The sequence below is a fragment of the Tupaia chinensis genome, unplaced genomic scaffold (genome assembly GCF_000334495.1).
Source record: "Tupaia chinensis unplaced genomic scaffold, TupChi_1.0 Scaffold143609_1, whole genome shotgun sequence".
Classification (NCBI taxonomy): Eukaryota; Metazoa; Chordata; class Mammalia; order Scandentia; family Tupaiidae; genus Tupaia; species Tupaia belangeri.
Window position 1 is genome coordinate 482,467 of NW_006203455.1, and position 12,308 is coordinate 494,774.

The following is a 12,308-nucleotide window of genomic DNA, read 5'->3' on the forward strand; positions in this document are numbered from 1 at the left end:
TTGATGATTTCCCTTGAGGGAGAGGCCTTTTGTTGGTTGCTCATATTTCTTGAGCCTCTGCGATTGTTCCTAGTCATCAGGTAATCTGTATGTTTCTTCCTAACTTATTTAAGGTATCTCTGATTGTTAAAAGTTGTACGGGCTTAGAAAATTGATGATTTCCCTTATGGTTGGCCTACCTGTTGCTCACAATTACCATTAACTGTTGCCACTACCCTGGATGGCCCAAAGTCCTCACTGTTTCTAAGGAAAGGTGAGACTTCAATTGACCTAATAAGCAACACCCCAAGAGTAAAGAAAAACAAAATGAAAACGCGCGCCGCACGCTATTCAAATCACCAAAATTCAAAGAATCCAAAGGCTAGAGGGAAAGGGTCAGAAGGTGAGTGACAGGACCAGGTTTGTCGGGCCTGCAGCCTGAGTCCGCCTGTTGCCTGGAACTGCTGGCGGCTCGATCCAGATTGTGGGTGGGGTGGGGTGGGAGTTCGCCTTAAAGTCCCAGACAACAAACCTGGGGTCCAAGGAGGAGGAACGGTGGGGATGGGTGGAGATTCGGAAGGGTTGGGCCTGCAGCCTCAGTCTGCCTGGTGCCCGGAACTGCTGGCCGGCTCCCCAACCTTTTTTTTTTTTAAAAACACCAATGTACCCAGTAGTATTGATCATTATAGTCAAAAGGTAAACACAGCTCCAGTGTCCCATCAATAGAGGAATGGAAAAATGCAGTGTGGTTTGTACATGCAGTATTATTCAGCTATGAAAAAATAAATCAAGTTCTGACACATTACAACATGAGTGCACCTTGAACGTTAAGCAGAGTCAAAGCAGCCAGACACAAAGGACAAGTATTACATGATCCCATTTCTATAAAATGTCCAGAATAGGCAAATCCAGAAAGATGAAAAGCAGATCGATTGTTGCCAAGAGCTGGAGGGGAGGAGAGCATGGGGAGTTATTGGTTCATAGGTACAGAGGTTCTGTTTGAGATGATGAAAACATTCTGAAACTGGATAGTGGTGATAGTTGTACAACACTGTTAGCATACCTAATGTCCCTGAGTTAAACACTTAAAATTGGTTAAAAGAAGACAAGTAGGCTAAATAATATGTTTAGCTTTTTTCTTTATTTTTGAGTGCAAAATCATAAAATTATCTCTTCCTTCCTCTTCACTCTGTTCCAAATAGCATAATAAATATTTATGATTAACTCTAGAGGGTAATTCATATAACCGACTTTATAAAATAATGCACCAGTATACAATCCATGTTATTTTACTACAATACAGCCTTCTAATGTGGGAGCCCCCATGCTTCTGGATGATGAATTGAATCTTGGCTAGGGTGTTGTGCTCAAGGACAATATCCCTGCTTCAGTCAATGTGTTTATACAAGGGGGATAGGATAGGTAGGGAATGCCACTCTAGGGTTCCAGACACAGCGAAGGGCTCAGGAAATCTCTGTTGACTACCTGAAGCCTCCCTGTAAAACTTTCACTATGCCATGACCTCTGACCAAACACTCAGTACTTGCTCTGGGCTGTTAACTTTGCAAAGCACTTGGCATTTATTGTTTATTTTTATACCTATCCTGCAAGACAAGCATGACTTTCCACTTCACAGATGTGGAAAACAAGGTTTGCAGAAGTCAGTACCCTTCCCCATCACAAGCTGAGAACTATGAGAATTCAAGCCTCCTGACTCCAAATCTTGTGCTCTCCCTGCCTCCTCTTGTCTTCCAACCTCATGGCAGTGGACTGTCTAGGTGAACCTGGCACACTTTCACAAAGAACTGGCTCCTCACAGCAACCTCTGGCATTATTTGACTGAGTATCATACTCAAGTGCGGTAAGAATTCACACATCAAGCCTTTGGCCTAAACCGAGTTACTAGCTTCTGTTTATGAATTTCTTATTCCAACAGACATGTTCCCAGGGGCCCTGGCACAGTTTCCAGGACCCTGATTCCTTTCTTCAGCCTTGCCCATATTCTCAGCTTCCTGTCAGAGATCCAGCAGTCCAGGGCTACCCAAGGCTTGGCTCCCACTGATTCACTCGAGCATGTTCAGCATACGAAACACCTGTGTGAAACGTGCTCTGCCCAGGATGCATCCATATGCAGAGTGACATAGAAGGACTGTTTCCCACTCTACTAATGGATCTGCATGAATAACTCCTGGGGCTGATCCTTGGTTTCTGTCAAGGGTATCACATCTGTCACGGGACAGTATATGTCCTGCCACCAGTCACAGAAGGTCAGGTGAGCAACCTGCAGCATGGTGCCAGACTCATTCACCTATTGGATGCCCACTAACCTCTGGAGGAAATAGCTCATACAGCACAGCATGGCCAGGGGCAAAGCCAGTGATCAGTGATCCCACTTGCAAAACAGGGAGTTGAGAGTCATGGGGTCCTGGGAGTAATACCTGGTGGCAGGGCCACCGCTGTCGGGGCAGTCTGTACCACCTTTAGCCAAGACAAATAACCAAAGGCTCTGATGGCGTGAAAATGGTAGGTCATCTGGAATTTCTCTATTTCTGTGCTTGGTGGTTTCTGCTTTGAGGTGAGCAACCTGCTCTCCACCTCCGTCTTGGAATCCTCTAGGCCACTGCAACACCATAGTCTGTGGAGAAGCCTCCCCTACAGAGATGGCCCTCCATGACCTCAGCACTGCTCAGAGGAGGGCTGGCAGTTTTTTCTTAATGACTTGAGTAAACAAGACCAGTTGTCCTGTAGGATGTCCCATCTTCTGGATTTGCCTGATCATTTCCTCATGATCTCATCAACAAATTTATTTATTCCATGTACTTGTTGTAAATGAAAAGTTAGATGAAGAATGCTTTATGGGGAGGAAGTGAGTTCACATTGCCTCACCACAAGATGCAGACACTGCTGTCTCATTATTAGTAATGCAAAAGCTGATCACTGGGTCAAGAGGGTGCCTCTCAGATATTTCCACTGTAAAGGCACATATTTATCCTTCCAACCTTTGATTAATGAGGACTTCAACTATTTCTATATTAAGAAAAAAACCAAAACATTTTTAAAAAATTAAGATCTAAGATGTGCCTTGGCAAAATTGTCAGGTAAGATTTATGTATAAGATGTACTTTCTCACTTTTAATTTCTTGACCCTTCATTTTCTTCTCCAATATATCATATGCCTTCTGCTTATATGTAGGGATATAGTGATACTAGACAGATGGTAACAACTGGGTAGGAAAGGTACACTGTAGGAATTTTGGCTCTTAACTCTAAAAGCTAGAGAAAGGATATCAGCACTACTGTGTGTTATTTTCTATGCAATGACCTTCATTTCTAAGGTGTTTTATAAAACTTTGACGACCTCAACCACTCTCTCTCTCCCTGCGACAATGTTCTCTGAAAAAAAATATAAGTGTACAATGACTTTCAACTATTAAAAGAAGTTATCATTGCTAATCTCAAAAGAGTGTCATCACTGATGGGACCAATAAAAATACAAGGCATCATCTCATAAAGAAGGATTCTTTGTTTGTTTGTAGCACTGTGTTAATAGTTCGGAAGAAGTCATAATAAGGAGGCAAGACGTTCTTTCTGCCAATATACATGTGCTGCACAATTACTCACTGAACATTTGTCTCTTCAATGCATAGTGTCAATTTCTGATGTTGTTTTATTGTCCCATGAGGCATATTACTGGGTCTCAAGAGTAGAAAAAGACTAGGAGAATATTAAGCCTAGAGTATGAAGGATGGACATTCACCATGTGCTCAGCAGCCTGGAAATTATTGTTTAATATTAATTTATTAGATGATTGCTGAGCCAAAAAGACATAATATCCATTATGTAAATGTCCGGTCATGGACACTGTGCCCCCAACACTTATTAACTTCAAGCTCAATATTGAATGGAGTGCATCCAAAACTAAACATGTTCAAATAGACAAGTACTTTGTCATGAAAAAGCAGGACCATTCAGTAAATAGAACATTATGTCCTACAAATGAGAGAGTACTTTTTCTTGAATATCATTAAAGGCTCAAGCCAGAAAAACTAGGAACTGGAGGATGACATGAACAATGCAGTGGAAAAGGAGGAGCATTTTTTCACTCCCCATAGAGTTCATATTCTGTCCTGCTTCTATTTGAACAAATGGCCTAAAGGTGCATCATAATTCCAAGGTGCAGAGGGCTAGTGGTTATACTTCGCAAGTCTTCCAAAGGCTTAGAAAAGAGATTATTGTCATTATAAAGCTATGTATGACAGTATATGGCCTCTGTATAATTCATTGGTTTATCTGGCCCCTTATCATTTTCATAAGTGAGTTTGTGATTCTATGATGTGGTCTTTGTGGAGTCATGAATTTTATAAAGTTGACCTGAAAACCTTTTATATTTAGTAGCCCACAGAGAATTAAGAAATTTTTCTATTTTATGAGCCTTCCTGTAGCTCTGAGAAATTCCTGTCACATAAAAATCGCCTTTGTTGCTTCAAAAATCTGTACAATGCCTAAATATTAGCATGTGGAAGATTTTTTTTTGCCTCCATTTTCCATACATAAAACTTGACTTCATTTCAGATCCTAGAATAGTGTTTAGCACAGAGCAGTTGTTCATTAAATGATTGTTGAATTAACACATGATAAAATGAATGATTGAATAGTATTAGTAAGGGTATGTGTTCTGGGAAAGTCTTAAATCCTAGATGGTGACAGTTCAATAATTTCCTGAGCAATGAAAAATATTTAAATCTTCTAATCACAGCTTTCTGTGGCAGTAGGGTAAGGTGTATGGAGTGAGTACCCTAAGGCAGTTGTCTTGCTAATTGTATTCTTTTGCTCTTATGAGGAAACCGCTACATATAAACATACATGTATGTTATATTAAATATATATATACATACATGTGTGTACATATATATGTAATAATTATATAATCTATATTATTATAATTATATATATAATTAATTGAACTAATTGCCAAAGGCATGTGCATTCATCACACACACACACACACACACACACACACACACACAGAGAGAGAGAGGAGCGCACCACAGAGCACCCCACAATGGGGGGTGGTCACTTTTCTCCCTTTCTTCATCTTATTGTGATTTGGTACATACATAGACATATTCAGGATATTTTTCAAGCCACTGAGGCTGGAATTCAGACCACAGTCAGCCATTCAGGATCGGTTTCCCTAGCATATTTTTCAAGCCACTGGGGCTGGAATTCTGACCACAGTCAGCCATTCAGGATCGGTTTCCCTAACCAGATTATAGGGTGGCCCATGAAAAACAAACATTTTCAGAAAACATGCAGCAGGGGCTGGATGGGTGCTCTACTGCAAAATGCAACACTCTGTGAGGCTGACCTACATGGGAGGGTTCTAGGTTCACTTCTAAGACTTCCTGAGTATGATGGAGACAAGTATGCCTATGATCCAGGGCTAACTGAGACAGGCAATGTATTGTGACATCAAGACCCTGTTGGCAGTCCAGTCTTGCTGTCACTCTCTCTTGGTGTCTCTCTCACTCACAGAATAAATAAATAACTAAACTTAAAAGAAAAAATATGCAGCAACATGTGACCAACTGGGAACAAGCAAGCAAGAGATGTTTTGTGTGTAAAAAGGAAGTTGATTAGTGGACATAGAAGTTAGTTGTGCAACTTTACCCCATTTCTCACGTTTTTCGGGAAGGAAACTTCAATCCATGAAATAAAGTTCTGAGACATTTACTATCCTGTCCCATAAAAACAACTTAGTTCTTAGTCTCAAACTCAAATAACTCTATATTCTGTCTTCTGAAGAGGAATCTCCTGTGGCTTTCAGCTGGATCCCCTAGGACTGGCTGCCTCTTTCTGGCTTTGCCAAGAGCCGTTCCAATCAACTGCCACAGCTAGGTCAGTTCTTTAGGTCCTGACCAACTCTGATCTGTCTAGATGGTTAATTGGTCAGGATAGAAGATACTGACCATTTCAGGAAGAAGCTACATTGTCACTACCTACCTGATTTGGGGTGTAAACCTTACCTGCCATGAACAAACCTAAGCACCCCAACCACTATGCCACAGCATGTGGTCATGTTTACTGGACCCTCGCATCTGGTCTTGGGTCTGCTATCCATCAGCCATGGCATTTTAGGAGCTCCAGGGTGAAAGGAGTGTTTATCTCTTCAACTCTTTTATATCCTATCAATCAATCAGCAGAATAGAGATGTTGGATTGTGCATTAGATCTGTCCTTCAAATCTTAGATGTGACTATAATAAAACCACCACTTTCTGGAGAGCAGCCTTCCAAAAGCAGTAAAGATGAGAGGGTAGAATGTAAATTAAAAAGAATGTAAGTAAAATAAAAAGAAGATATTTACAGAGCATGTAAAATAGATGATAAATTCAAGAACCAAAGGTCTCTAACAATCATAAGAAGATGCTTGGTGAAAAGACAAATCACCTGGCAATGTCTTTAAAATATGAACCTTTCTTTAGGTGGAGTCCAGAAATAAGAAGAGTACATAGAAGAAATGCAGGGTAGAAATAGGAATAGAAATGATCAAAGGGAGTAGCAGCATCAATTGAAAATGGTAATACAGACAGTGAGCAGGGACCTCTGACCATTAGAAGGAAGATGACTCATGCAGGGAGAGAGAGCTGGGGCCTTTCATGCTGCAATTTGGACATCTTTAAAGAGAGGGCTGAGACAATCTGTTAGTAATGGTAAAGGCTGAAAAGATCTCTCTAACTTACAACATACAAAAAAATTGATTCCAAATGGACCAAGAATTTTAATGTGAAAGACAGAACTTTAAGACTTTTATTAGAAAATACAGGATAAGAGTTTCATAACCTCAGTGTAAGAAAAAAAATTATTAACCAAGTCAAAAAAATATGCAATCCTTATAAGAAAAGATTGATAAATTTGACTCCATTAAAATTAAGAACTTCTGTTTCTTGAAAGACAACAAAAAGGAAGTAGAACAATAGATTACCAAGTGGAGAAAGTTATTTGTAGGATGTATAAATAAATAAAGATGTTATTAAAAGTATTTACTATCAAGTACAGCATGGGCATCACCAAGTAGAATGGATGCCAATAATAAACTATTAGTTAACATTATTAAAGCATTCTAGTTTATCATCCAACAAGGATTAGTATCCAGAATATATAAAGAATTCCTACAAATAAATAAATATAAATTTTTAAAAATAGAAAAGTCAGCAAAAAAGTGAAGCATTTCAAAGAGGAGAAAACAACAACAACAAAAAACATTAACCTATGATAAGACAATCAACCCAATTAATAATCATGAAGATGGAAATCATAAGCCACAAGAAAATCTCATTTCTCAGCCACCAGACCAGTGAAAGTTTTTTTAAAGTTTATTCACTCATGGTGCTGGCATAAATACGAAGTAAAAGTAACGCTCTCTCATGTTGATAGTTAATGTAAACCTGTACAATGATTTTGAGATTACCTAGAACATTTAAGCATGCACATGCCCAACAACCTAGCATTTCTACTTCTATGTAAATCAGAGAAAACTTACTATTCATATGTATTAGAAGATATGTACAAAATTGTCCTTTATAGTACTGATTATCATAGAAAAATAATAATTCAAATGCCCACTAATAATAAAATAAGTAAATTACGGTATATATTTTTGCAGTGGAAGCTCTTACATACAATAGTAAAAACTAATGAACCATAACTATGTGTATGAGTCTCAACAATATATCTTGGAAAGAAAAAGTAAATCATAGAAGAACATATACAAATTTATTCCATTTGTATAAAGTTAAAAACTGAAAAACAAATAACTTTTAGAATCAGGAGGAAAGGTGGGAGGAGATAGGTAATAGCTCTATAGGAAATTAGTTAATTTAAAGATTTAGTTTAAATTTTATTATCTCATACTTAGAATCCTGAGTTTAAACAAAACTGCAGTTGATTATATTTTAAAACGTTATTTGTTTTACAGCTATTCCTCTGACCAATGAAATAAGTAAGCATGAAATAACATGTTTAAAAATCTGATTTGCACTATTAACCGACATATGTTCCTTTACATATAGTTTGTTTTATAACTAAATCTTTATTATATTTTGCCTATAATTTAAGATAATTTTAAGATTTTTGTCATTCTAATGTATTTTATTTAATTCATTAGTTAATTAATTTAATTAATTTTAATTTAAATAAGTACATGTGTCTAATAGCAACCCTATTGGCCCATGCTATTCTAGATGTTTTAGATGCCCAAATTAACAGCAATTCCAACATACTTATATGTAATCAAGGCATTTTTATTTAAAAATGTTCTTCCTATTTTTTGAATAAAGAAAATAATTTTTAGTTTTTACATCATCAATTTCAGATGTAATGCATACAATTCTGTAACTATTTTTTAAAGACTAGAATTTGTCAGTTTAAAATTAAGTTATGATTATATTTAAAAGTTTAACACATTTGTTCACAACTAACAAAATTATTTTTAATTTAATTTAATTTAAATATCTAGTCTGACTAATTACTATTATGAAAGGCTGAATTATTTTAAATGAGTTGACTGAATATATTAAAAAAATTTTAATTGGTTTTAATACTTAGATAATGTATTTTCCACAGATTAAATTTCAATTTTTCTGTATTCAAACCTTGAATAAATGGCCATGATGCAAGAAGCTCAGTGCAAATTAATATATTAAATATATAATTTTTATATAACATTTAATATTCCTGACAATTATTTTTTAATTATTATAATTGAATAAAAATATATAAACCTTTACTTAGAAGCATCCTTGTGATGTTTTGCCCATAGGTAAAGAAAATAAGGATGTTTGTATTACTTTAATGAATGAATATATTTTAATTTTATTTTTGATCTAGGAGAGGGAGAAAGCTTTTAGTGGTCCTAAGACTTAAATACATTTACATTTCTGTAAAATATTAGCAAAATATTTTATAGCTGATTATTTTCAATATACTAAAATCATATTGAAAATTATCATCATATGCCATGAAAAATCTCCATTTTAATTTAAATATGATTGATTTTCTTTTCACATTTATGAGACATAGGCCATTTACAATACAGTGTCATTGTTGCATTTAATTTTTTCATGTTTTTATGATGAAAAGGCGATGATCATTGTGTTCTCAATTTTCCATTACCAGACAGGCAATTTTATTCCTACATTAAAGCATTATGTCCCTTTCCAGAAGTGTTGAAAACTGTCATGCTGTACATGCATTTCATACTTACTAAGTCTGGCATTTGGAAACTCCAGAATAACTGTAAGTGAGGCTATTATCAAATGCAGAATCAATTCTCTATAGAAACAGATTGTGATCTGGGAGAAATGAAAGAAAGAATATCTACTGTATGGAAATTAAAATAGCCTCTGAAAAACTCAACAATGAAACAGCTCAAATTACACTCCCAGGCAGAAACACGACAAATGGCTCCTGACTCACAAAGAAAATCAATCCAAGAAGATGTGCTGATTTACATAGCTGATACGGCTGAAAAATGGGCATGGGGAGAACATAGTTTTCAACACACAAAAAGGCAAGTGAAGAATTAGATTTATACTAGAGATGCATAATGGAGAAAGAGCTCTTCAGGGTGAGTGCTACACAAAAGGGAAGTGGGTCTGGGGCGAGGACATGGGCCAGCTCTCTGCCGGTGTCCCAGCCTGAGAGCTGCTCCAAGAAACCTCTGGTGAAAATAATGCTTTAAGAGGGATTCATTAAAGTCCATAATAGGCACCCAGACATGATCATAAACTTGCAAAGAAAGTCTGTCACTTAGTGCTGTCTTATTACAGTCTCTACAGTAGGTGTTATGCAATTTCCCATTCCTCTAACAGATTGAAAAAGCACACTTTGATGTACCTTTTATTAATTTCACTGGCTTTTAAATTGTCTGGACTGTGGAAGCCCGATGCAATGTATCAGCCTGTTCATTATAGCTCTTGTCTACTCATGATTTCTAGAGAATGAATGAAATAGCATAGAAATTGAAATATGTACTGTTGTTAAATCCATGACGGTGGTTAGTCTGCGTCAGTAAATGTACAGGGACACGTATGCTGGCAGGCTGTGGTCCAGAAAGAGTAAATCTTGGGACACCCCCTACATTTGTTGAAGGCACACATCCATCCCTGTATTTCTGGCAATCCCAAACAGCCTACACTGACATTTATATCACCCTTTACATTATTTTTTTAGTTTCCATTCTCTTTATCTCCTTAATAAAGGTAAAAGGGTCAGAGGTGATGGAAATCAGAGCTGGAGATGATTGTTAGCATTTCCAACATAGTATTTTTCTCTCTGTGTCACTATCATCTGTAGACCAAAAGCCGCTGGTCCTAACCTCATCTTAAAAACCAGAGACAAGGTCAACAAGTGCTCATACTGTAGAAGTGAACTGAGTCCTACGTGTTCTTAGACCATGCTCTCATAGCATGGCAGACAAATCTGCATCTTACAGCTTGGGTTCAATTCCACCAGCAGTGTGGCTTTAAATAAATTGCTCTCTCTCTGTCTCTCAACTTTACTTTCCTCATGATCAAATAACTAAACGGTCAACATCCACTGCAGGATATCTCAACTTCAGCACTACTGAATTGGGGGTCAAATCATTCTTTGCTGTGAAGAGCAGTCCTGTGCCCTGTAGAATATTTACCATTATCCCTGTACTCTACTCACTAGAGGCCAGTAGCACACCCTTGCCTCCTCAGTGTGACCTCTGAAAACATCTTCAGACACTGCCGAATGTCCCTTAGGGGAGTTGGGGGAGGCCCACATTACCTCTGTTTAAGAACTACCATTCTATTATTTTGCTGAGTGCCAGGCATTTTTCTAAAAGCTGTTTGAGTATTAATCTATTCATCCCAGCACAAAGATGGGTATCGTTATTTGCATTTCACAGATGCAGAAACTGAAGCACAGAGAAATCCAATACAGTAGTTCCCCATACCTGTCATTTTGCTTTCTGTGTTTTCAGTCACCCACCGTCAACCATGTTCCAAAAATATTAAATGGAAAATTCCAGAAGTAAACTATTCATGTTTTAAATTGCATACCATCATGCATGGCACAGCTATCCTGCTCTGTTCCACCCTGAATGTGAATCATATCTTTGTCCAGCATATCTGTGCTGTATGTGTTACTTGCCTGTTAGTCACTTAGTCAATATCGCAGTTACCAGAGGGGGAGAAACACAATGCAACGTATATTGTTGGCCTCTGTGCATGCAGTCTCGGCATCCGTAGAGTTAACCAACCTTGACTGAAAAATGTTCCAATGTTGCTGGGGGCTGCTGTGTAGCTGTACTTGCCCCATTTGCCTCTATACTGAGTGTGTACAGACCCTTTCCCCTTGTTATTCCTTAAACAATACAGTATAACAACTACTTATGTAACAGCTACATTATACTAGGCATTTTAAGTGATCTAGAGATGATTTAAGGTCTATGGGAGTATGTGAGTAGATTATATCCGAACACTACACCATTTTATATAAGGAATCTGAATACTCACTGATTTTGGTATTTGTGAGGTTGGCGTGGGGATTGGGGTGGATGGTAACCTTGAACCCCAGCAGATATTGACGGATGACAGTATAATGTTTGGTACTATCCACAGTTTTAGGCATCCATTAGGAGTACAGGACATATCCCCTAAAGATAAGGGAGGAGAGGCTGCTATACCTTAGAGGTTACACAGCTCTTGGGAGCTAAAATTGGACAGCAAACCCGACATCAGACTCCAAGTGTGTGTTTTTCCTTTCTACTCTCTACTGTCTGGGGCTGATCACCGCACCTCATAGATGGGAACATTCAACAACTTGATGACTGTAGAGACTATTGCTATTTTTGTTGTTGCTACTATCAAGGGCACAGTTTATCTTTATGCAAAGCAAGTCTTGACACCATAGATATCAAGGTCAGCTCCTGTCCTACCACACCTCCAGCCTGTGCCTCAGAAGAAGGAAGGAAGCAGCATTCTAGGTGGACTTGGCCTCCTTATCCAATAATTCCTGCTTCAGTTAAGATCCCATCCCATCTCCATCATTGTTTGATTCCAAAGTTCAGAGAAGTCAAAAGAAACTTTATATTCAGAAAAAGAGAGTGATCTAATATGGAACCAGTGATGCCCATGGCTGGCTGTACATGGTAATTATCAGCAGAGCTTTGCAATACCAAATGGTACCCAGGACACTTGCCCAGAGACTCTGGTTTAAAACACTAGAGTATTGCCTGGTTTGGGATTTTTTAAAAGTCTCCCAGGTGGCTCTAAGATGCAACTAAGGTTTTGAGTCACTG

General features: G+C 37.8%; 1 pseudogene; it reads right to left on the reverse strand.

The window, feature by feature from the left end:
- Window positions 1-2,042: 2,042 nt before the first annotated feature.
- Window positions 2,043-11,638, reverse strand: LOC102478129 (transmembrane protein 186-like; annotated as a pseudogene).
- Window positions 11,639-12,308: the final 670 nt, after the last annotated feature.